This window comes from Parasteatoda tepidariorum, chromosome 9 (genome assembly GCF_043381705.1).
Source record: "Parasteatoda tepidariorum isolate YZ-2023 chromosome 9, CAS_Ptep_4.0, whole genome shotgun sequence".
Taxonomy (NCBI): Eukaryota; Metazoa; Arthropoda; class Arachnida; order Araneae; family Theridiidae; genus Parasteatoda; species Parasteatoda tepidariorum.
The window spans coordinates 65,505,634-65,531,764 of record NC_092212.1 but is presented as its reverse complement, the minus strand read 5'-3'; the positions used below and the strand labels follow the sequence as shown (position 1 = coordinate 65,531,764).

Below are 26,131 nucleotides of genomic sequence, written 5' to 3'. Positions count from 1 at the left end.
AGTTAGTCAGTTTTACAGTTGGATCTACAAATCATTTAAATTCTGGTGTCTGCCGAGTTCAGTAATATGATTAAAAAATAAATTTACTTTTTCTTATTTTTCAGTCCTCAACTGGTATAAAATATCAATTCTCAGAAAAATATAATATTTATTTTAAAAATTATTATTTAAAATGAGAGAAAACAAAAGGAATGCTCATTTGAAGTCGTAAAGAAATTCTTAAGTTAGGAAAAAACAAAACGTTATTGAAATTTGCCAAATTTCATTTTAATAAAAACTGCACGATTTCAGTCTGAAATACGAGGGTGTTTCTATGAAACGGCATTCATCTTTTTTGTCACCTCCCGCAATCAAACAGGTTTAGGTGTTTTATTCAGCTACCAACCCTCACCTGCGAATTATCAATTTTCGATATTTTCTTGTTTTTATTTGCTAAATTATGTAAGCAATTTAATCTTCACCTTTGATGAGGATTAAAAACTATTATGGGCGGTTTTTATTTAATGCACTGTAAATAAAAATAAGAGAAATAATTCATGAAGAAATTCGAGAACTCTTTCAAATATTAAAAGAAAATGCAAATTTAATTTTAACACCTGAACGATTAAAGTGTCAAAGTATCTGCAGAATAATTATTTTTTTTCTAAATAAAATTAACATTAACGCCTTTTCTGTTGCAGGACGTGAACACTTTAATTAAAATCAATTAATTTTTAAGACTTAGTAATGTGTCTCAGATATTTTAAAAATTCTCCAATTTTTAAACCTTTAAAGCTGTAAGTTTCTGCAATATTTTTCTCAAAAGAATGTTTTTTCAGCATTGCGATTTTTCCAGCAATTCTTCTCTTTCATTTGCTTATTCAATATTTTAGCAACAATTTTAACCATTTTTAGCATCAATTTCCTTTATAGGTTTTCTTTTGCATGCGTTTTAATGATTAATACGCACTTAGGATCTTTTCTCCCAGCACATAAAAGAAACGTAAATTATCCAAATTGATCGAAAATATGTAAAAAGATGATCCCTTTCCAAATACTTGTTAAGTCTCCATAATAAACTAACTAGTTTAACATCCTAAAATGGCAAAATCGTCAAATATTTATCTAGAAACACAATTAAAAACACCCCATACCTTTATAAGGAAGTGTTGAGTTTTGTTATAACAGCATGGCGAACAGCAAATGCTATTCACCATGTCTTTTTTCTTTTTTTTTTTTTTTTTTTTTTAANTTTTTTTTTTTTTTTTTTTTTTTTGCTACTGACATTAGAGCTTTTGGAATGCAACTGTAGGACTTTAAAAATCAGAGAATTTTAGAGTTTGAAATTTGATAATTTGAAATTTAATCTGAAAAAAAATACGATAAAAGTTGTGATTTCAGTTCAAGTTGGTCCTTTAAGTCTCTGCTCATTATTATTTTTACTCCTAAAATATCACTACTATTTTGATCAGTAGAAAAATATATCACAACTATGATAATATGCATAATTAACTGTGTTTTAGTAGAATTTATGAACTGTTACAATTGACCCCGTAAGTGGGAACAATTGTAAGAAGTGCACGACTGTCGAAAATTGTTAAACATTTAAAACATAAAATTTAAAATAAGGTTAGTTATTTTTTCTTCTAGTAGAGGATACTCTACTTTACTCGTCTGTCAATTAATACTAATAATATATTGGATTTTTTGGTAGTTTAAAACAGTTAAGTAAAAAATGTTACGATTTTCCCCACTCTCTCCTACTTTTTACAACTTTGGAAAAGCTTTAGTTTTCTACGCTAGAACTGTTAATAAGTTGCACCATATAGCATTTCCTTAACGCAATATAGACATAAAAAATTTTACGATAATTTTTTTCCCTTAAATTTTATTTTTATCGTCAAATTTACACCACTGATAAAAGCTGAAAATAAATTGAAATAGTAATTAGGATGTTGCTTAATTTTGTCATCACCAAGTGTTGCAACCAGTATATATTAATTTGCATGGCATTGATCGATTTAAAATATGTATCGAATCTAGACTTTCAAATTAAATGTAAATAAAAGATGAAACAAAATTTTATTTTTAGAGGAGTTAAAGTCAAAAAGTATTTATGTTTGAAAAAAGGTTTTAAATAATTTACATAAAATTTTAAATGGAGTTCGTCCGAACAAATCTTTAACCTGATTCATGTTTAATTTATAAGTAGATTGCTCTAAATAATTATTCCAGAAAAATTTAAATTCTCCTATTATTCATGATATTATTCAGGGATGACAAATTACAGATCATTCTTTCAACACAAAGTCATCTTAAACATGCGGCAAAAATACTGTTCTTCATTACACTCAAATCCCTGAAAATTAAAAAAAAAAAAAAACAATTCCCTCATTATTTTATTGCCAAATGAATTAGAACCTATTTCGTGATGTCATAATTTAACGTGTTATATAACATAAAAAATACTTTTGATTCACCAAATCATTAATAGCCTCTCAAACTAGTTGAGTTGAGATGAGATGTTCCTTCCGTGGTATATATTTAGCTATAGGAAAAACATAGTCATTTAATGTCTCTTAACACTATAAGTTGCAGTAAAAAGAATGGGACTCACTTCAATTTTTGCAGAATCAATTTTTCGTGACAATCGATATTTTGAGAAAAAGACCTTGAACGCTATCTTTGATTGTCTAATTAGAAAAAAAATAACACAATGAACAGAAAATAATATCTTTTATTTGATCATAGCAAAATCAGCACAAATAATATCTATGAATTTAACAGCATGTTTCGTATGCATAATTCAGAAACTAGCACCGTTTATTTTTTAGCACTTTCTCTATGGCACTGGATTAACCCATTTTTTTTGCCGGTGGAAAAAGGTATGAAATGCTTAAATTATAGTTAAANAAAACGTTAGTGTAAGGAATACCGAACAATGAGTCTTAACCTTAAAAACAAGAACTGCAGAGTGAGAAATACATGATTAAGTGATTAATGTATCTTTTGTATTACATTTTCTAAAAAAGTAATTAGTGGAAATAATATCCATATTCGCAGATAATGATTCGAATTTAATGTATGCCCGATTGCCTAGTTTACAGTTGTCCGGTATTACTTTCAATACTGGTTTTTACTTTAAAACAAAACCAGGACGTGACTAATTTGAAGCGTTGAAATGCATGTTGTTATTAAAAAGGAAATTTTTGATTTTCAAACTTTCATATCAAAAATAAATTCTTCATAGTGCTTATTTCAGAAAAACAGAGTTTAGTTCTGGAAAAATTGCAGGCAAGCATTTCGTACCAGCAAACGAAGTGGGAGTAATTCATTGCCCTAAGAATGAAGCTTGAAATTGAAGTCGAGTAAAAAATGTTTTTCTAAATTATTCATTTCGTCATTTAGAAATAATGCTTCAAAAATAACGTGATCCAGTTTTTTTTTAATCTCAAGTAAATTGATCAATATCTAACTATTTTTATCAAGCAATCTCAACTTTGAGCAATTCAAACTTTTCCCTTTAAAAAAAAAGAAAAAGAAAAAATAAGTTTATATTTATGATATCGAATTGTTCTTATAAAAGTAAAAATTATGAGCGATTTCTTAAAAATGATTCATGTTTAATCTTACAAACGGTAAGTTTTTCTAGTAACACTACTTTTCATAGTAAATCAATGATTAGAGAAGCATTTCCAAATTTTTTATGGCTAAAGTCAAAGTAATTTTCTTAACATTTCAGTAATGCTGTGTTTCCCAAACTTATGACTTATGTGTACCCTTTCTAAATTTTTCGTAACGCTGTGTACCACTAATAAAAAAATTAGTGTATTTTTTACTGTAAAAAAATTGCTCCAAAGTTAAAAATCACCGCGGTCTGTTGACACCACAAATTATTAACTGTTAACTCTTTAAAAAATAGCCACGTAATCGTAAATTTTCGTGGCTAACTTCGCTTTTAAGTAAATTTTTTTGAAATTTTCGTCTGTTGCAAGATATTTTGCATAAGAACGCGTACCCCCGCTAAACTGTTCCCGTACCCCTGAGGGTACGCGCACCACACTTTGGGAAACACTCAATAATGTACAAATATACGGCAATGGAAAAGCAAATTCATTATTTGATTTTAAAACTGAATGTGGAATAACAAAAACGGTTTTACGTATTAATAGTTTTTTAATATAATTTAAAGAGGTATTTCTTTCAATTCAACCTCAAAAACAATTTATAACCAATAGTTTTGCATTTTTTCCCTATAGAAGTATTTCTCATATTTAACAATATCTGATCAAGTGGAAGAAATTATGATGCGATGATTACTTCAAATAATAAAAGAATTAAAAATTAGAAACAAAGATTATTTTATTCAAAATTGCAGCCGTTCTATCCTTAGAGTGTTCTTAGTGAAAATTAAAATTACACTCTTTCGAATTATGTTCTATTTATCAGTTGATTTATGCGCTAAGTATTATATACAGTTAGAACTTTACGAGAACAATCAACCAATTACAAGTCCCCATCAGAGTATTAATATCATAGATTCAAAAAACTTTTGTTTATAACGATTAAAAAATTTCTACCTTAATGCAATTGCAAAAAAATATTTTTACTGGGGGGGATACATTTTTCTGCTATTTAAATGAGCAATATTATATGAAAAATGTCTAAGTGAAAGACCTTTCATTTTATTTCTGATATCAATGCAGAAAAGGAAAAAGCAACGTTGTCTTTTTTTTGCAATTTCAACCTCTTATTTTTATAACTGAACTTCTTACGAACATAAGAAAAGTTCTTTAGCTATTTTTAAAGAAATCCTGTTGCAAACTTTCAAAAGAATGTAATGCTCTTTTTATACTTGATTAAAAACGCTCGTAATGCTCTTTTTATACTTGATCATTTGCTTATAAAAATTAGAGATAGTTTTAAAAATTGACGTGTTTCAAGCATTTAAAAATAAGAACCTATACTCAAGACTCATCAGACGGGAATAAAAAAATATTTTGAAACTTAAAATGAAAAGTTAGTAACCAAAGAGGAAAATGAAGATGAAAGAAATAGAAAAACTGCGAAAACAGAGGATGAAATAAAAAAATAAATAACGAGAAAAAATCAAAACTAGAAAAAACCGCTTTTGCTGAGGTAGGCAAATCAAGGCAAATTGCATTTTCGAGACTTATGGAGTGGTAGAGAAGAACAAATGTCGTTAACAATATATTTTATTCATTACAATCTATTACTGCTAAAATTTCCGTTAACATTTTTTTTTGCCTTTTTCTATTAGTCTATTTAAAAATTAAATTTAACGTCGTAATTTGTTGTGTGTTGTTAAATGACCTCTGTTTTCCTCATTCACGTCCTGAGATATTGAAAATGGAAACTTATGAAGCACTTGAGAATAGAGCACTTGAAACATGCCGACTTTCATTAACATTTTCCTATTTTTTTAGGCCAATGAAGGTTTTAATCAGGTATATCTTCCTCGATTCAGTTCCTTGGGATTACTTATTTATTTATTGTGCTTTCTGTTGACCTCACATATATCATGTACCTTTCTTCCTTTTTTGACAACTTACTATTAAAAATAATATTCACTGATATCAAGGACGTCAGAAGGTTTTACATTTCATCTATATTTTTTTTGCAAACTCTTGTTACGATTTCGAAATTTGTTCAAACATTCTGCTTTTCATAAAGTACGGAGCAATACAATTATTTCTACAATTTGTTGGGAAAGGCAGTTTATTCTAGATATGTGTTTTAGATCAAATTAGTTTAAAATAAAAGAGATAATAATGTCTTTATGCTTTTATTCATTTTCTTTTAGTTCTTTTTAACTTTAATTATGTGCATTCTCACAATGACAATTTCACCTGCTATGATGACTTATTTTTATAATGGTAGTTCGCTATTATTAATTTCATTGTAAATAAACATTAATATTAATTTCATTATAAATGACAATAATTAAGGCTTACTAAACAGTTTATGAAATGAAATAAAATATTAAAAATGATATAATCGATTTAATTTTCAACAGTATCAGTAAATAATCGTTAAATATTTTAATGGTGCTAATATTTTTATTTGAGATAAAAATTATTTGATATAAAGTAAATTGTACTTACTTGCAATTTATGCCATTTTCAGCACACTAGTAAGTAGTAAAAGAAATAGTATGTTACTTAATGCATGAAAATGCGAGAATGCTTAATAATAGCGTTAATGTTTAAAAATGTAGTTAAAATAACATTTTTGAAAAAATGTACTGGAGGATACAAAAGTTAGAACAAAACGAAAAGTTGCAATAACTAAAGTTGTAACTCCTCAAATCGATAAAATAAGTTTGGAGATTTTCGAATGTTTTTTTTTTTTTTAATTTCATTTGCTTTTCTATTTACTACCGTGATTTCAAAATCTTTGCCTTTTAGCCCTTAACACGACGCTGTACCTTTGGTAGATCAACTACATGCTTTTTTTAAATGTCTACATATTCAGGAAACTATTAACGTAACTTACTTCACTGAGAAGCTGACGCTCGAACTATATATTACGTAAAGTATTGAAATAGAAAATGTATGAAATTTTCGGTCCTGCTAAGGTGTTAGTAATATTTAACGATAATAGCAGTATACATTTAATTAGAGGCAAATAAGATTAATTAAATCATTTTACGAAAAAGGATAAAAATCGTTTCTTTTATATGGAAAATAGAACTCTTGTGATTCACGTAAATTGGAATGATCGCAGTGTAAACTGAATAAATCCTACAATTTTAGAAGAAAAAAAGTTATTTTCTTAACACAACTTCTAGTATCATAAATATGTTTTGGTTCTCAATACTGAAATAATAGAAAATACAGGATATCTTACAAATTGCGCTGTTTCTTCTTCAGATTCTTCATACTTAATCACGTAGTTCTGTTCCCTAAAAATTAATCAGCAATAAAAAATGTATTTTTTTTTCAATATTCAGTATTTATGCCAATACTTTTTAAAAAAAATTTAATGTCTAATTGCGTATATTTACATCTTACACACAGCAATTCAATACATATTTGGTTGAAGATATTAAGTAATAAAGACTTTTATAAATACGTCACAATTATGTCGTGTTAACCTTTTTTCAAGTCTTCTGCCGTGAAGAAATGGACGCGAACCATTTGAGTCATTGTCCTGTACTAGACTCGAGACACTAGTGGGAGAAATACTGGTGAGCTCGGCAGAAGATGAGCGATATATAGACTTGCTGTATTTTCAGTTTTGTTGGTGTTATCTCTGTTTCTTGTTCTAAATTTATTGTTTGCTTTTCTGTATACTGTTGTCTTTTAATCTGTCTTTCTTTTTTCTCTTAATATAATCCGAAATAAGTCTATAGCTTGAAATTTTATTTCTAGATGTCAAGATCTTTAGAATAAAAGTTTTCGTAGGAATGAACTATAATTATACGTATTTATTTATGCTCGAATTATGCCAACCTTTCTTCTATCTCCTTTATGTAACAAAAGGAGTTTTTATTTGTATTATTTCTCATTTAACTTGTTCTATTTTATCAAAAAAATGAACATTAAGGAAACAAATTAGAAGACGAATAGAATGAACAAAGTAAGGCTTTTATTTACTATTTTAATTAATTTGATGTGATTCCGTATATATTATTTACTTTTTTTAACAAGTTTTTTTTCTGAAAACTGAATACTGAATGGGACAGAAGAGTTATATAACAAGTATTGCAATGATTCTTTTTTAATTAAGTGCTATTTTATATGTTAGTTCAATTAATTTCAAATTTAAACATTTCACCTCTTAACAATGAGTTCGGATTTCTTAGCTAAAAGAAAAAATAATCAAGATATCTCATTGTTGAAATAAAATGATAGTTACTAACAATTAAATGTCTATTGTTAGTATATAAAAAGTTAGCCATTTTCATTGTTAAGAAACAATCAAAGCTTGTGTAAAACCATTTTTGGTCATTCTAACTTGTACCTTCAAGACTGAATGTGCTTTTTAGAGTTCTTGCTTTACAGCAAATTGATTTTGGGAATTGCTTCCTGCGTATTGATAAAAGGTTGGAGAATAGAAAGAGCTCGAGTATCGAGTTTGAAAAATTTCGGAAATATCACCGATAACATGCAGTGTGGCCGGTATTTATATCAACCTCCTGATTTTTCAGGTCAACAGCACCACCACACAAGAGATGCCATGAAGATTTTGGAAGCCAATCATTTTGTATGCATGAACAAGCTTGGGTTTGGCTCCTTTGGCGAAGTGTACAAAATGATTGACTTATTTGGCAAAGAAGTTGCCGTAAAAATTGTTCCCCAAGAAGTCGCTAAGAAAGGCGAAATTGAAATTTGGCCAAAATTGTCTCATCCAAACATTGTCCCCCTCCTTCTTAACTTCCATAGCCCGAATGTAGCAATTTTTGTGATGCCCATTCAGCGGAACACTTTGCTACATACAGTCCTAGGCAGGCACTTTATGAGTCAATCAGGTGCCCTAGGATGCCTAAAATCATGGCTTCATGGCACTCTTTGTGGATTGGCATATTTGCACTCTAACGACACCGGTCATTTGGATCTGAAAGCAGATAACGTGTTGATTTCGTATGATAACAGAGCTGTTATCAGCGATTTCACTTTCCTTACATCGACATCGAAGGCAATACCAAGGTGAGCAATTAAATATTTGTTTAGAGTTTGTTGCAATACATATTTTAATTTTAATTTTAAAATTAAAGTTTAGTTCAGTTTTTTTTATATTAGCATAATTTTAAAGTATAAAGATTATTATTAGCTTGTAATTTCATCGAAGCGGGAGTGCCATCCTCTCTACAGAGGACCAAAATTGTGATGGCAAGTCTTCGGATCATTCACGGAGATGTTTCCAAAAACGTCGCCTATAGCCCATTTTGGAGCTCTAGCTCGACGTAAATGAATTACAACTACTACCCTTAATGCATTATCTATTTGAATGAAATTGATATTTCTGAGTCACTAATTCGATAACAATCCAGTTTTTTTTCTCACTATCACATCGAAATGCAAACATAAAATACATTTATCATAATTTTTTTACTAAAATGTTCTTTGACAATATACTTCTGCATACACGTTTTCTAACACTAAAAAAAAAACTTTTTATCAGCAGATGGAATGGCTTCTACACTTTTAACCTTCGAGAGAAATTAATTTACGGTAACATAGTTTAACAGGGGATTACATACCGCAGTTTATCATATCGTTCACACTAGGTCACTTCACAGGCTGATCAAGGAGGTCAACCACCCGCTCACCGAAGAGCAGCCAGAGAGGCTTGGCTTCTAAAATCTACTGAATACCGTACCTAACCATTAGTCTACAGTGGGACTTGTGTATTTTTAAAACACTGCAATGCAAAGTATTGAAATGTACTTCAAAATGGAATGTTTTCTTTTATATAAATTTTAATTTTAACACAGAAAAATATGAATAAAATAAATGTTAAAATACAAAATGCACACTTCAAGTTTTACTTTTTAATTACTCTTGCTCATTAATATACTCATTTTGCTCGTCAAATCTTTTTAAAGATGCATTGGTATGTTTGCCACTTTGAAGCTGAGTGAGATTTTTTGAGTTCTTAAACTTTCTTATTTTCATTTGACTCTGTTTGAGTGTGTTAAAAAATATTTTTGTTTTGCAGGTCTGAACTTGGATTGCCGTATATATACAGGCCTCCAGAAGCCTTCGAGAGTGAAGGAGTTGTTGAGGGTAAAGCTTTTGATTTATGGGCGTTTGGAATGATGGTTCTGGAGCTTCTTACCAACCAAGCTTTTGGCAGAACATCATCCTACGTCGGAAGTTGGCAAAAGGATATTTATCCTAATCTCTTCTGCCTTCTTCAAGTAAATAGATTTTCATACTTATTTATAAATTTTTATGTAACTTTTAAATTCAATCTAAACTGACTCAAAGCATATTATATTTTAATCGAAACATAGTTATAAAAAATTCAAATTAATCTAATAAAAATTATGAGTTGCATACAAAAAAATTCATTTTTAAGTCTTTAAGATTTTATGATTAATATATTTTTTAATAAATTATTATTTTCAAGGTATATTTATCAAATTTTATGATTATCTTATTTCATGCATTTATGTAGTGTTCCTGTAAAAGCATTTTTTCGAATATACGCTCCATTTAACAACTTAAATAGAGTGAAGTGTGTTTTTGAGAAATAGATGCTTTCGAGAAAGAACTTATGATATTGTTTCAAGCAAATGCTCTGAGCGTAAAAATAAAAAAGAAATGATTTCTGATTTAATAACTTAGTTTCCACGCAATCCTAATCTTGTTCGAAATAGTAACCTTTAATATTTGAACCCACTATATTAGAAGGGGCATACGACACAATATCCATCCTAATATTGATCTACGGCGCAATGACACCCCAGTTGCAAGTTCATTACACCCTTCAGCTATATGGGCTGCCAATTATAGCTAGGTTCCTTGGAGCTATTTTTTAATAAGACTCTGCTGAGTCACAGTGGCTCAGGGGATAGAACCCACGGCTCCCAATGAGGTTAATCAGGTTCGAATCCCAACGATGATTGGTCGATACGACTTCCGCATCCCGCTTGCACCGATCACTGTGATGACGTAAAATATCCTCAATGATAGACGAGTCATGGATTAGAGTCCCCTTGCCGTCAGGCTAACCATGAGATGTTTTCGTGATTGTATTCTCTACGTACGGAAATCTGGGTTAGTTCCATCAAGAAATCCACCACGGCGGTTATAAAATAAAACAATGCTCATTCACACACAGAAATGTTGTCATAGGAATGTCTCCTCTATATTCCTTCCCTTTCCTGGCCTGCTTGATCCCCAGATTAGTTGCCGAACGAGCATATCTAGGACCACTTGGACATCCTCTGAGTTTAGTCAATTGAGCAGTGTTTTGACGGCAGCTGTGGAACGAGATGCATTGGGATACTATAAGGAACTTGTATGTCTCAAAGCCTGACCGCATCAGATCCTATATTTACGCTAGAGGTAGCTGGTTAAGAGGGTAATAAACCCTCCAGATTTTTTGTACATTTTTCTATTAAAAAAATATTATTTTTGGATTTTTTAATCAATCATATCAATGCTGTAGTTACGTATGTAAAATTTCGTTTCATTCTGACTACTCTTTCTTGGGTGCAGAACTTTTTATGGCAATTTCTTAATTATTTGTAGCTTTTTAACTTAACTCCTTGCCATAAAAATGTATGGCAACGAGTGTCAAGGTAATTTTACAGCCACTTATTGTTTATGTTTATTTTTGTAAATTGTATTTTTTGTTCTTTTGATCAAGGATTTTGTAACTGTAGAACACAATAATTGTAATTTATATCCAGGTCAAAGAGAAAGCTTAGAAAAAGAACTTAGGCACTCTGGTATCTCTTGGCCTTCTGTTTTCTCCTTGTTTGTTAAATGCACTGAAAACCTAAATGTTTTTCGTAATTTTGCGTCGTCTTTCGTAGTTTTGTTTAAATTTTTAATTTTGATCTGTTTCTTTTCATTTAAAAATGTACTTTGCTACTTAATCTGTAGGCCTCGTGATATACTTTTAGGAACATAAGGAAATGTGTAATACAGTTAAAATAAATAAATTTAAATTTTAGTCTATGAAACATCATTCATGATTGAAAATATTAATGGCATTTTTTTTCTTTGTAGGAAAATAATTTCAGGCATAACGTGCACTCAGTGTGGGGCATCTCAGACAGACAAATTAAATTTGCTTTGAATTTTATTCATATCTTTTTGATGCCCGATAGAAGACTGAGATGGAATGCTGGAAAAGCAGCTGACCACTGCTTCCTTGAGGATGGTAGTCAGATCGGAACAGGGCCTTATCAAAAATGGGGCATTTTTTGCAGACATGACTATGAAGAAAGTCATGAGAGAAATGTTGATAGGAATCGAGGTAGAAAACGTCTTGCTGATGTAAGTTTGAAGGTACAGCTTCCCAAAAAAGCCAACACATTTTTTTTGGAAGAAGTATCTGAAAAACAGCATTTAAATAAATGTAAGAATTGCAGACGTACTAAGGTATGGGCAGATTTAAATAAGAAATTTGACATGTTAAAACGCAAAAATGCGGCATTAGAACACGAGGATCGGGAATTACAAGTGTATGTGGAAATCGACTCAAAAGTTGAGAAAAAGAAAATACCTGTCTTAAAAAAGACAACTATATCTCAGAGTGCACAAACCTCAAATAGTATGAGAGCAATAGAAATAGAGAATCATTTACCTGAGAGCATTCCAAATAATAGTAACACGAGTCGAAGAGATAAATTTATGAACTGGTTAAGAACAAAACTAATTGCTTGCAAAAATAAAATAATTCGATTTCATTTTAAATAGTTTCGATTTAAAACGAAAACAGACCACACAACTGAATGCGAGCAATTGTCCTGACTTCCATACACTGTGACCTAAATCAACTCGATGTTAAACAGAAATCAGAAAGACCATCTAAGAAATCATATAGAGAAGTCACCAAAATCATTCTGGTTCTTGAAGGTTCTTGTTACCAAAAAGAAAACAAATGTCAAAAAGAACCAAAACATTACAATACGTAATAGAAGAACTAAAGAATCCTCAATGAATAACTGAACATTTTGCACCAGATGAAGCAAAACGCCTCGTGTGAGATATCAGAAAGAGATTTCACCAAAATAATCTCAAATGAAAAGTTCTTCTTGATAAATAGAAAAAAAATGTCAAAATGAAAAAAAAAGAACAATATACCGTGTATTAATCAAAGAGCAAAAGAGTCCTTAAAGAACAACTGATCTGCTTCTAACAGATGAATCAAAACGCCTCGTAAATCTTCAATCACAAGTACAGCCGCAGATGAATTCGTTTAACAAAATTACAAACCTTTCAACTGCTAGAATGACTGCGCATACGCAAGGATTGCTCATGATGCTTAGTAAAACCAAAGACGTTCGCAGAGAGCTCATAGCCTTAATTTCTTAATGGCTTAGCGTAATATCTCCTGTAAAAACGCTTCTCATCCATTTTTACGAAGAAAAAAAAAGAGTATAAAAACAAAAAATTCAATCAATACAACATCTTAAAAATTACAGTGAAATTAAAACTTCTATAAAGATGATTGTACATTTCAATGCACTATAATCCTCCATATAAAGCAATAGTGACTCTGCGGGGATTGAAAGAAAATATACCAGAGTTTGTGAAGAATGGTTATTGGTCTTTCTACAATCATGTTTTATATATCCTTAAATCAGGATATAAATGAGTTGCTGACACCAGTTTATGGAGCAGAGCCTCACGTCTAAAATAGAACATTTTTATTGGTTCTGATGATGAAGAAAATCAAAGGATGCTTATTCTAATTTTTTTACAAACTATTTTAAGTGCCTTGAGATTTTAAATCACGAGCACGAATTCTGCTTGTCAACGAGAAAACTTTCTGTGCCGAAAAATCTTTCAACTAACTTTTGAGAAAACCATGTCAAAATGTTTTTAGGCAATAACTTAAAACGTTATGTGATATACTTTGTTAACGTTATGTGATATACTTTAACGCTATGTGATAACGTTATGTGATATATTTTTTTTGATAAACGTTATGTGATATACTTTAAAATATACTTTGCTGTTTGATGATGGCTCGAATGTAGAATATTTGATTACTGTACTGTAATCACCTTAAAGCAAAATTGAATAAATGCATTTTAATCGTTGAAGTTTGTTGTTTGCATACAAATATTTTAATTATTTAATTAATGTTTATTTGCTTGAATTGTGTAATAAATACAAACTTGTTTTGAATGAAGTATTTAAAATTCGCCGTGCTCCAATGTTGCTGTCAAGGTCCGTATAGTAGCAAACAATGTTAATTTTTATTATTTTTTTAAAAAAAATAAAATAAAAAAAATCTAGATTTTTTTTTTAAATTTAAACTAGGCTTTCTTTTTGGTTTATTTAAAATCAAAGGTTAAATAGTATTTTAAGTGCAAAATTAAAATCAACTAAGTCATTAAAAAAGATTTTACAAATATTTCTTTTTTCAATTGTTGATCAATATTTTCAATTCAAAATTATTCCCTTTTGTCATATAGAGATAACGATATGATAGAAAAATGCAATTAAAGATTTTAAATATGCTTACTTCAATAACGTAAAGCCACTGAAAACGGCAACAAATAATATTAAATAAAAAAAATTAAATTACTTTAGCTATATTAATTGAAAAACTTAATGGAAGAACTAGATAAGTGACATTTTCAGAAGGAAAAAAAAAAGTTATATCCGAACTATTTTAACCAATTTATTAGAAGGCGGGACTAATAATTTTGTGCTTCAAATTTAAAATAAAAATCAATCAAACATACTAAAAACTGATGTGTTTTAGTTATGTTAAGATTAAAGTATAGGCAAAAACAGTTCTTCTACATTATACAAAGCCATTTTGATGCAATCACTTTTTGTTTTTTTCTCTGATTCATTGGTTCCCCTAAAATTTCACTTGCATGGCGCTTCCAACAATCTTTTAATTCTATTGGTAAATGCTTTTTAGTTTAGAAATTTTTCGTAGCTCAGTACAGAGTTATTGATTCTTTATTTAATTTTTATTTACCCCGTGTGAAGTGATTTATATTTTAATCAGTGTTCTTGGTTTGACAATGTAGATACTTTAAAAATTATCATAAATAGTAATAAATAGTAATTTACAATTTGTGCGAAATTGAACCCCTTAACTAAATTATTCCTAAGAGAGCTTTTGGCAGCTTTTAAAAATCGATTTAAGAAAAAAATCGTTATTTAAAATGTTAGTTGAAATTTTTCTTCCTTTTTTTAGAAAGAATAGTGAAATTATCCTAAAACTCGTTAGGAAAAGTACCTGAGTCATTAAAATCTTGTAGTAACATACACAGAAGGGTATTATATGGTACAGTTGATTAAAAAAATTTAATTTTATGAAAAATAAATAATATAACTAAAATATGCCTAAACTCTTAACTTATAGGCATGCAGGTTGACATTCATTGGTGCAGTCTGCACCAATGAACTGCTTGAACTGCTTTATCTTCGTCTGAAAAAAACTTTTTTGAATTAGCTATAAGCCTGATTTATTTTTGAATTTTACGAAATTAATTCTTTGTTTTTCTAAGCAAAAATTTAAAGAAATCGATAATTATTGTTTTGTTATCTAAGTAAATCAAAAATATAAAATTAATTATATTGCTAGATAAATAATAAACAGCGTCTATTCAAAATGATTTTTAATGAGTCTGACATTTACCTTGAAATTTGTTAACTTCGTTAAAAATCATTTTGAAGGTATGCCAAATGGTGCTATGTTACGCCAAATGGTTTGTTTGGCTTTCTTAAGTTGAGGTAATGAATTAAATTAGCTTTTTTGAAATTAAAATTGTTAGGCAAAAATGGAAGACATGGAATATAATGGACGAGAAAAAAAAATGGTTGGGAAATATATATATATTGGTTTTTAAGAAAAGAAATACATTTTACTAATAAATCAAAATAAATAACACACAGAAACAGTTTTTGCTATATTTATACAAACACTTGTCTAATTCGTGTGTGGTTATTTCTAACCGAAAATTAATTTATACCTAAAACTACTGACTTTCTTTTAAATGACCCTTTGCCGAAATGTGTTTGAAAGTTTTATATATAACAGGGGGAATCGTAGATGTTGTGACAAACTTCTGGGGGAGTTAGGGCATGTAATTAGAATTAACATTGCATGATACCCATGCCCGGACTTGTCATGCACTGCTAGGGGGTCTTTCTTGTTATGACTAACTCAGAAGGACACTAAGAAACAGTTGATAGATAGGGGAGCACCCTTACGACATATGGCGAAATTTTCGGACATGAGTTTCTATGCCAATTTATTCTTAATGATGTTTCCTAAATAGCATAGTAAATTCTCGCATCATTTATGCAATCATCTGTAATATATAACGCTTTTAAACTTGTACATTGCGACAAAAAATAGACTAAAAACGTTGTAGGGTTGATGGCATCACAAAACCAAAAAATGTAGATATTAATCAAAAATGATTAATATATATATATATATATATATATATATATATACGTCATAGTTTCCTTCAAAATTAGTTTCATCTATTTATATATGAGATTTAAAAATAACTAGAGATAATTTAGTGGAATTCCAACGGGTATTTCCGTTTGTTTACATCTAGAAAATTCCAGAAACATTAAAAATATAAAGCCGGAGAACATTAAGATGAAAGAATTAGCTTCTAATTTACAGAGTGATAAACTTAAGAAATTAAGATAGAGATTGACTAAGTAAAAATGCTTAAGTGTAATGGGCAAAACAAAAGAGTTAGAGGAAGAGGATGTGTGATGCACTTCATAAATGCCATTTAAAAATTTTTTTAGCTTTGACGTAGAAACTGAATTCAGATATTGAAATCAGATATACGAAGGTATCTAGGTTCTTTAATAAAATCTCATGCCATTGGAGAAAAAAAAATTCTACCCCATTGCGATTAATTAAGAATTCAGTTAAAATTTAATACATTATGAGGTAATATTTATAATAAATAAAAGTTAGAGCTTTGAATAAATATAAAGCAGAGATTCTTTAAAAAAGAGAGAATAAAGTTTAACGTTTTGCCTACGGCACCTGATAGCATCTGCCATTCTGGACCATCTGTCCTATCAGCCGTAAGCAAAAGGTTAAACAACGGTAAGTGCCATTCCTTTTGTAAAGCAATCCGTGTCAAGATACGCGCATTGCTCAGAAGCACTTGTATTGTGGTGTAGAAATGCAAAGCGCACTTCTAACTCATTGGAATACATAAAAAATTGATTGATTTGTAATTAATGAAATTAAGTAAATTTTAAATATATTTTCAGTAATTACGCATAAAACAATGTATTTGTTTAGCTTTATATCTTACTTTACACTGTCATCAGCGGTGATTGATGCCTCAACAGCGAGTTCAGTGTCAGTCACCGGCGGTATGAACGGAAAGTTCAGTGTCTGTCACTGGTAATTGACGTGGGCTTAACAGCTAGTTCACTGTCAGTCACTGGCGGCATGATCCGAAAGTTCAGTGCCTGTCACTGGTGATTGACATAAATATGTAATCATAAATATGTCACGAATACTTTTTCTAATACATTACTTACTTTCAGAGCAAATCCTTTCCCTATGAGGTGCATACAACGTATACATATCAATGCATTTGTCTCGTGATACAAGCCATTTCAGCTTACAATACTCAATACATGACTAGAGTAAAAATTGAAAACATAAATTTGAGGATAAAAACATAAAATTGAAAAATTTGAAATTTAAGCTAATTATAAGGCAGACAAAGTAGTTAATAAGTTAAATAATATGTTAATGCAATTTTAAAGTAATTAATTGCTTCATGGTTATTAATAAGAATTAAAAAAATACCAGTAGTAATTAAAAAAATTCTGATATTTTTTGTTAATCCCTTAAAAGTTATTAATTAAAATACTATTTTAATGTTCTTTTTATATCTTTATAAATTTTAGCTAACGTTTTCTATAAAATTGGTGTTTTCGAGCTCTGTTTTCAGTCTGCTCTGTCTATTTTACACTGTAAAAAATTATGTATCAAGTTACTGATAATGCCTTTACACTGAGTTCAGCATCCTTAAAATACATTTTTACCGTAAAATTGTATACCATAACTTCTAAAGTAATATGAAATTAAATACAGTGATTAAGTAGGTTTACTTTACAAGTGACTGTAATAATTACTGTATATTAGGTTTTTCTTGTTCCATAAAATTTAACGGTAAAAAGGGATTTTATGGTAAAAAGTGTTGACGTGCCAATACTTTTTACGGGGTAATTTTATCCGGAATCTTTTACGCTGTCGAATGTATTTATTAACCTAGAGCACTTCAAATGACAATAGTATTTACTATCAAATACAATGCCAAGTGCATCAATTTCTTTTCTTTCTTTGTCACCTTTTTCTAAGTTTACACTTATTTATTTATTATTAAGTTATTAAAATTGGGAAATTTTATGCTTTATTTATCACCAAGATAATTTTTTACACTATTTGAAAACTGTACCCCGGTATCCTACAGTAAAAGAAATAATAACTAAACAGTCGGATACATATTAAAATAATATAATCTTAATCGAAGTTGAACGCACGTAATAATGTAAGATGAATATATTAAAAAGTAATAATAAATTGCTCTCACAAGCTACGAGAATTATATATTTTTTTATAATTCCATGCTTTTATAATACTTATTTTTTACTTTGCTTAAGGTATTTATTTTTCTTGTGGCACATAATTACCCTGGAAACATTATTTTAAAAATTTTGCTCACCACGCAGAATTAAATTCATACTTAGTACATTAAAAAGTTATCATGCTAAGGTACCCAACTATCTTTAAGTAAATGTTTACCAAAATATAATTTTTTTGTTCATTTCTATAAAATGAAACTAATGAACCTTTCTCATTCAAAAACCATTTGAGTTTTGTTTCTACTTCTAATAAAATAGAAGTTATGATGATTATAAAAAAAACTGTTATATCAGTTTTTAAATTAAGGGGTGACAGTACCCTTGCAACATATTTTTTTAAATAAAGGTATAATCATTCATTTTTTGGATGCTTTACACGCTCATTTAACTTATAATCAATAATTTATCTTAAAAAAATAATTAAAAAGTTTTATTTCATTTTTAATTTTTAAAATAATGGAAAATTTAAAAATTTTTAAATCCATGAGGTTTCTACATTTTCAATTTATTTTTCAGAGCTTACAATATTCATCTTAATAATTTTGAAAAAATTAATAATTAGATTATTTTGTAAAAAGGCAGAAAAAAAGGTTAAAAATTCCTGTTAGGTATATATAACATGCTGTAAAAATTGTAATACATCATAAAATGCTTATTCCATGCATAGTTTAAATAAGTGTGTTATACTTAAGATAAAGAAGTTTACTTCAAAGTTCTATCTTAAATTTAAAAAATTCTTTGGGGACTTAATTAAGATTAAAGCATAAAATTATCATCTATGAAAAAAAGCACTTTAAAGTCTGTCTGTTGATCAAGTTTCTGTTTTAGGGTAATCTAAAATCCTTCATAACTTTTTTAAAAATGTAGTTACAGAGATGAGTTTTTTCAGTGCTTTTCAAATAGTTTTAAGTTTTATTATAAGCAATAAAAAAATATCGATATTTTGGTCATTTTTTGGGTACTGTGACCTGTTAATAACTGTCATTTTTTTTACACTTTTCTCAGGACTAATTTTATGGTTATTTTCCTTCATTCTAAATGCAATTTTATTAAATATTTGAGTTTAAATTACTTGAAATTTTAAGTGAATATATATATANTTTATAAAGTATGATTAGGAAATTGAAAGAAAGATATTTAAACATTATCTCTTTCATCTATTAGGTAAATGAGAAAATACAAGAATTATAGTGAAAAAATCAATATAAAGATAATATAGATATATAGATATAGATATATAGATATAGATATATAGATATAGATATATAGATATAGATATAGATGTATATATAGATATAGATATAGATATATATACATAGATATAGATAGATATATATATAAGAAATAAACTACGAACCATTGGATCAAATTATTATTACACTTTTTACAACTGAAATAAGAGTTTTTAATCGCAAATTTTAGTCTTCATGACAAATAAGTTTCTACAATTGCTGTAAAATATCTAAATGTTAACGTTATGTCTAATGTTTAATCTGTTCTCTAAAATGAATTTTTATGAATAACGCACAAATAATGTAAAAATAATACATTTTAACAACGATATGAGATTTTGAAAAAGCGTCAATTTTCGGTCTTTTTTAGTTAATTTTAACCCAGATTCTTTTTCATTTTTTTTTTTGTATTCATACCATGTATAATGCACATATAAATCAAAATAAAAAATTGGCTGTAACTTTCTCCACTGCTGGTTGTTTCTGGTGCTGTGCATCTTTCAAGGAAATTTTAACGACCACTAAAATGAATCTTAGGCAAATTTAGTCATTATTCATCATTTATTGCGTTAGTTTAAGCTAGTTTTTTACTAATGAATTATCACCAAATAATTTAGACTTGACTCATTGTCTTCGAATAAATTCTTTACTAACCGGTTTAAATTGTAAATATCCCGACAGAGTTGGATTACAACAATTGATTACAGTAATGATTAATTGCAGACATCAATTACATTATAATAAATTACATATTTAACTGATTGAATCTACATACTAATAGCAGGTGAACATGATGACAAGTAATTATGATAAATAGTTATTTTAGTATTCTCATTTCAAAAGGTAATGATTATTTAAATCCACAAGAAAAAGTTACTAAATAATAAAGTTATGGTTACAACTAACACTGATTATCATGATTATAATCATTATCATTATGTTACCAGGGCTATATGTAGTCCTAATGTGCGAACACAAGTAATTATAATTACATTTACTTAAAATCTAATGAATCAATTATTCGATCAGTAACTTATATATAGTCAAATTCATAATCATAAATACAAGTATTATTCAATGACAGTAGATATAAATTAAATCATAATTCCAAGTAATGCTGATTTCATTATAATGCTGGTTGTAAACGATTAATTACTTTTTGACACAATGCATAAATTGTACATCTAAATAAATTCCATTGTTTGGTTTATTAAATTAAAAATTTTAAGCAATGTATGTCAGTTGAATTATGAAGTTATATACCTTATGATACTTTACAAAATTAATACATTGGATATTATATAAAATTTACGAAATGATTAAGTTAATTTAATGTACTTGTAATACATTACCATTTCTGTTATTTTGCAATGTTCTTCGCTAATTTACTTTAGCTTCTTATTCTCATGCAAACGTATTTTATAAAAGTTTATCTGAAAGAAAATTAACCATTTAGTGTTTAAATTTATCAAGAGTGAATATTTTTTTTCAAAATCAGCCAATTGTGAAATATTTTTAAGGTAGAACTGTTAAATGCTTTTTTGAGCAAAATTTTTGATCAATGAGTCATTTGAGTCATCAGCATGTTCCTTCATCGTGAATTCTGTTTTGCGCATCTCTAAAATAAAATTACATATATGTTAAAAATATAAAGAAAATGTCATATAAAACTTACAACTGCGTAACAGAAATTATTTTATTTTATTTTTCTCTATTTCGTTTCGAAATTTTTATTATTTTCAGATGAAAACACCTATCACTGTTTGAATAGCTGTGTAAATACGCTAATGCAATTTTTATGGAAACATTTTATTGTCTACACCCCTTTAGATGCCTTCTAACACTTAAAAGTTACTTGCCATAATTTAGTATAACACGTTCTAAGGACAATGATTGTTACACGTTCAAATTATAAAACAGTATCTCCTTAAGATAGCATACAGAATACCAATTACGCAGCTATGTTTAAACAGAAAAGACAAATATGATCGATTTAATATGCAAATAAAGACACAGAAGACATCGATAATTTTTTATCTCGTTGCTTTAAATTAGTATAAAATTTTGGACCATTTTTTGACAAAGGTACTTTCTATAAATACTTTTTTTACCACTTTGACGTATATTTTTCACTAATTTCAATTTGCTGCCATTTTTATGGGTTGTGAACACTTCTATATAATATTAGTAATTTAAATATATAGTATTAGTAATTTAAATATATAATATTAGCAAATATGTTTTGTTGAGAAATTTTTAAACTACGCCATTTCAACTTTTTTGAAAATGCAAAAGTATTTCACATGAGACCAATCATATGTTTTTATGATGGGAAAAAGTTGCAATTTATGTAAATTAAATCAAACTAAAGCAGATGTCATAAAAAGTAGCGTTAAAATAAATTATTAGTTCAAGGATTTGGCTAATGGTGTGTATGGGCACCATTTTATATTTGAGATAATTTTTTTTTTCCATTAATGAAATTTTTTTGTGTCATAATGAATGCAATTTTTGGATATTTCAATGAAAACAATACCACATTTCATGAAATTTTTAAGCTTGGCCTAAAATGGTTTAATGGCGCGAATGTGTTAAGTTCCATCTTGAATTTGCTAAGTAACTAGCTCTGATGATATTTAAAGTTACGAAATTAAGAAGTATATTTTATTCAGAGAGAATTATCTTATTTTCAACAAATTTAGAAAGCATAACTGTCAAATTATGGGAAGTAGCCGCAGTCTAAGAATGTGGTTCCAACAGTTTATTCTTGAAAACGGTTGAACACTTACTTTATGTGTATTTTATTTTGTTGAAAATGCAACCCAATTTTTGGGTTTACAACTACTAGTGATCAACACCACAATCTGATAATTTTGAACCAATTCAGAAGACAAGGGAGTTCATGGATGATTTATTAGGAGACATTTGTCTTCGTTGAGGACTTTTTGATAGAACTAACCTGCATTTGCGTTACATGGAGAGAAAAACCACGCAAATCTCCTATGGTTATACTATATGGCAACGTTTGCTTTGTTTTGCTTACGTTACTATTTCTCTTACACGGCGAATCGACAAATGATTGCAGCTAAAAATGTCACATGCCAAATCCAGATGAGGTGGCTCAACATATAGCGTTTTTAAAAACGGAAACGGAAATAACCAGAGAGCATCAGCTGCGGCAATCTCATACTATTAAGCTANCATGGACCATATGGGATGCGTTCTATTTTAGTATTTTGTCGAAAGCGCTTTTTTTCACGAATTTATGTATTACGAATTTATTTGACAATTTTTGATTTGTATTACGAATTGCACTATAGCACATTTCTAATAGGTTTGACGAATTACATGTCATTTATTTGAATTCTAATTTATTTTAATGACTTAATATTTACTAAAAAGTTATTTTTTCTTTTAAAAAAAAAAAGTTTTTATATGGATTTGAATGATCGTCTGAATTCTTAGAATTTTGTGCATTTGCAATGTACCTAAGTTTGTAGCGAGTAAAGCAAGCTTGGTTTGCGAAGCAAACCATATTAGATTGCGTAGCAATTTTCGAGGGTTGGCGAGTGTTCGCGAGCAGGGGGCGCAGCCCACTAGTATCATGAAAAACTTATCGACCATACTTCTACTAAGTCTTGGAGGGTTACCATCCAAAATTTGCGAAATGGCCGAAGACGAAGAGCGGTGGCTGAATTCCGCTTGACCACCGATCATGACTATCTGCGGAAACATCTGTCTAGATTTGGTATCGTTCCTCCGGTATGCACTCTTTACAGTTCTGGTGAGGACTTGGACTCCACGCACCTTCTCCGCTGCTCTGCACTTTGCAGGAATTCTATCACTGAACGCTATTGGTAAGCTAGACATGTTGTGATTAATAGACTCTGTTGCAGCATCTTTTGCTTTTGTTCTTATTTTTATTAGATGTTTATGTATGCTGTTACTATCTATAATCTGCCATTGGAAATAAAAAAAAAATTTGATTTTGTGTTTTTATCAATTTGATTTTTGTGAAGGGATCAGTTTTTCATCACCATGACTAAAAACAGCATCTCTTCCCTTACCACCCCTCCCCTTATTTAACTTTAATTCTTCAAATCACATTGATTTTTAATTTATTGAGATTACAAAGTATTTCTTCAGCTATTTACTGTTTATGTATTGACGCACTGCTTTTACTCAGAAACGTTCAAGGGTCCGGTGATTTCAAGGGGAATTCTCCGGAGTTGCAAACCAGATATTTTTAATCTTCACTTCCTCATTGCGCTTGATTTTCATAATTGTATCTTTCCAAAATACAAAAAATTTATTAATATATTTTTTATTTTTTTTAATATAATAACAATAAATGACAGCTTTAATTATTGTATTTAATTATAACTTTGTTAATTTTGATATTTACAGTGTGAAAAAAAACGGACCACCCTGAGTAACTTTTGATTTAAATATCAGATATTCACGTTCAGGACTCAATTTTAGTTGCGTGACGCAAATATGATAATTAATTAGTGCAGACGATATGTTATATTACGAAATCGGACACAAATCAGACACTTTTTATGAATAAAAGTTTTTTTTTTCTTGACCGATTCGAATTTCTGACCCCCAAATTATAGTGGGTAGCCACATTTTGGAAAATATGATCGCATTAGTTTTGTCAGCCTGCACCTTGCAATTTCGAACCCAATTCAGAAGACAAGGGAGCTCCTGAATTTGGAGAATTTTGCCTTCGTGGAGGAATTTTTAGTGGAACTAGCCCGCATTTGGGTCTTATGAAGAGAAAACCACGAAAGCCCCCGATGGTTAGCCTGACATCAAGGGGACCCTATGCCATGATCCATCTACCACAGAGGATATTTTGCGTTCCCGCTGTGCTCAGTGCTAGACGACTGCGGAAGTCGTATCAACAAGCTATCGCTGGGATTCGAACCCGGGGCATCTTATTGGGCGGGGAGCGCTTTATTCCTTGAGTTAACACTACTCATATTAGTTAATAGACGAAAATATTTTGAATTGTAAGGTGAACACTTTTTTACCTCATTGATCTAATGTAATTTTACAGGACAAAATACAAAATTTGAGCGAAATTGGTCGATTACATGATATTAATTTTTTTCATGAGAAATTTAATTTTAAAAAAGTCGTATTTCTAAAACTCGATTTCTGAGGAACTGTGCGATTGATTTTCCAAACTTTTCACACTTTCAAGATTTTAAAATCGGATCTTTTCATAAGAAACTAAATGCAATTTTAAACAATTATAAATGTTGTAAATAATTTCTGCGTAAATTTGCAAATATTTTCCATACAAATTTTTAAATGTTTTCCGCGCATGCGCAGTACGAAAGGGTTAACTTTAGCTCTCAAATCTTTTAACGAATTTTTTCCAAATTTTAAAAGTGCATTTTTATTGTTAATAAAAAAAATTTCTAAAAATTTAGCTTAATTTTATTGAATAAATCAGCAATTATAGTAAGAAAACGTAAGCCAAAAAATTTTTTTTAAAAAAAATATCCTTATCCAAGCTAGGCTACTAATTTCATTTAGATCAATATTTTAGCTAGATTTATGAAATTTTGTGCAGTTATTGCATATAATAACCAACGTAATTGACATATTTTCGTAATTGGTATATTTTCGCTCGTCATTTATTGCCAGTCCCACATACCCCTAAAAACTTCACACTTTATATGTATGATAAATCATATGACTTAAACACTTCTAAATTTTAAAATAATTCTCTAAGTATTCCTAGAGAAATATGAAAAAAATAAATTGGTATGGAAGTGTTTATGACCAATCACTGTAGCTATATTTTTCATTGCATTTATATAAACCAATTTATAAAGTTATATTAAGATTATGTATTAAATTTCATGCCAAATTTTTATATTATAATCATTATAATCATTTGTGAGCTGTCTCCTTATGACATGAAAGTTTAACTTAATTACTTTTTTACCAATGTTTTTACGCAATATTTTTACACATAATAAAGCTCTCCACCTTATAAGATTTATTGTGAAAATATCATTTAAAAAACTGCCTGTTATTTTGTACGGCGAAAAAAATTTTTTTATATACCACAGTGCGTCTAAAGGCCTGAAACTGTGGAGAGCGTAATCTCTATGACACATTACGTAGACAAACTGGCGGTTGGGGATCTTGTTGGAAATATATATTTTTCGCAAAAAAAAACAAAAAAAAAACAGACTAACAGTTTACGAATTTAGTGCATTATATATTTAAAATATTAAAACATGTGTGCAATAATACTTAATGCTTGTATAATTTATATATTTATATACTTGATACTTGTATGCCGGTGATACTTATATACTTGATACTTGAATACTTAAATACAAAAGTGCTTGTTTTCGTTCATAACTTATTGCTGGTCCCACAAACATCTTAAAAGCTACAAAATTTAATGATAGGTATGAGAAATCGTATGATCTAAACATATTTAAAGTGATAAAATAGTCCGATGTGTACTTCTTGAGAAATTTTTACAAAAAAAAAACAAAAACTTAAAGTGTCTCTTCCAATCTTATACATATTATAATGAATTAATAATGTAAAACAATATAAAAAAAATCA

The 26,131-nt window shown here is 29.0% G+C and overlaps 2 long non-coding RNA genes across 2 annotated transcripts in view; both read right to left on the bottom strand.

The window, feature by feature from the left end:
* Positions 1 to 6,614, bottom strand: part of LOC139426374 (uncharacterized) — a 7,784-nt gene extending 1,170 nt beyond the window's left edge. Inside the window, exons 1-2 of the long non-coding RNA XR_011637640.1 lie at positions 6,105 to 6,614; positions 2,597 to 2,672 (exon numbers count right to left, since the gene is read on the bottom strand). This is a non-coding gene — a long non-coding RNA (uncharacterized lncRNA). The remainder of the gene's footprint in view (positions 1 to 2,596; positions 2,673 to 6,104) is intronic.
* Positions 1 to 26,131, bottom strand: part of LOC139426605 (uncharacterized) — a 207,800-nt gene that overhangs the window by 112,764 nt on the left and 68,905 nt on the right. The gene's annotated exons all lie outside the window — the stretch shown is intronic.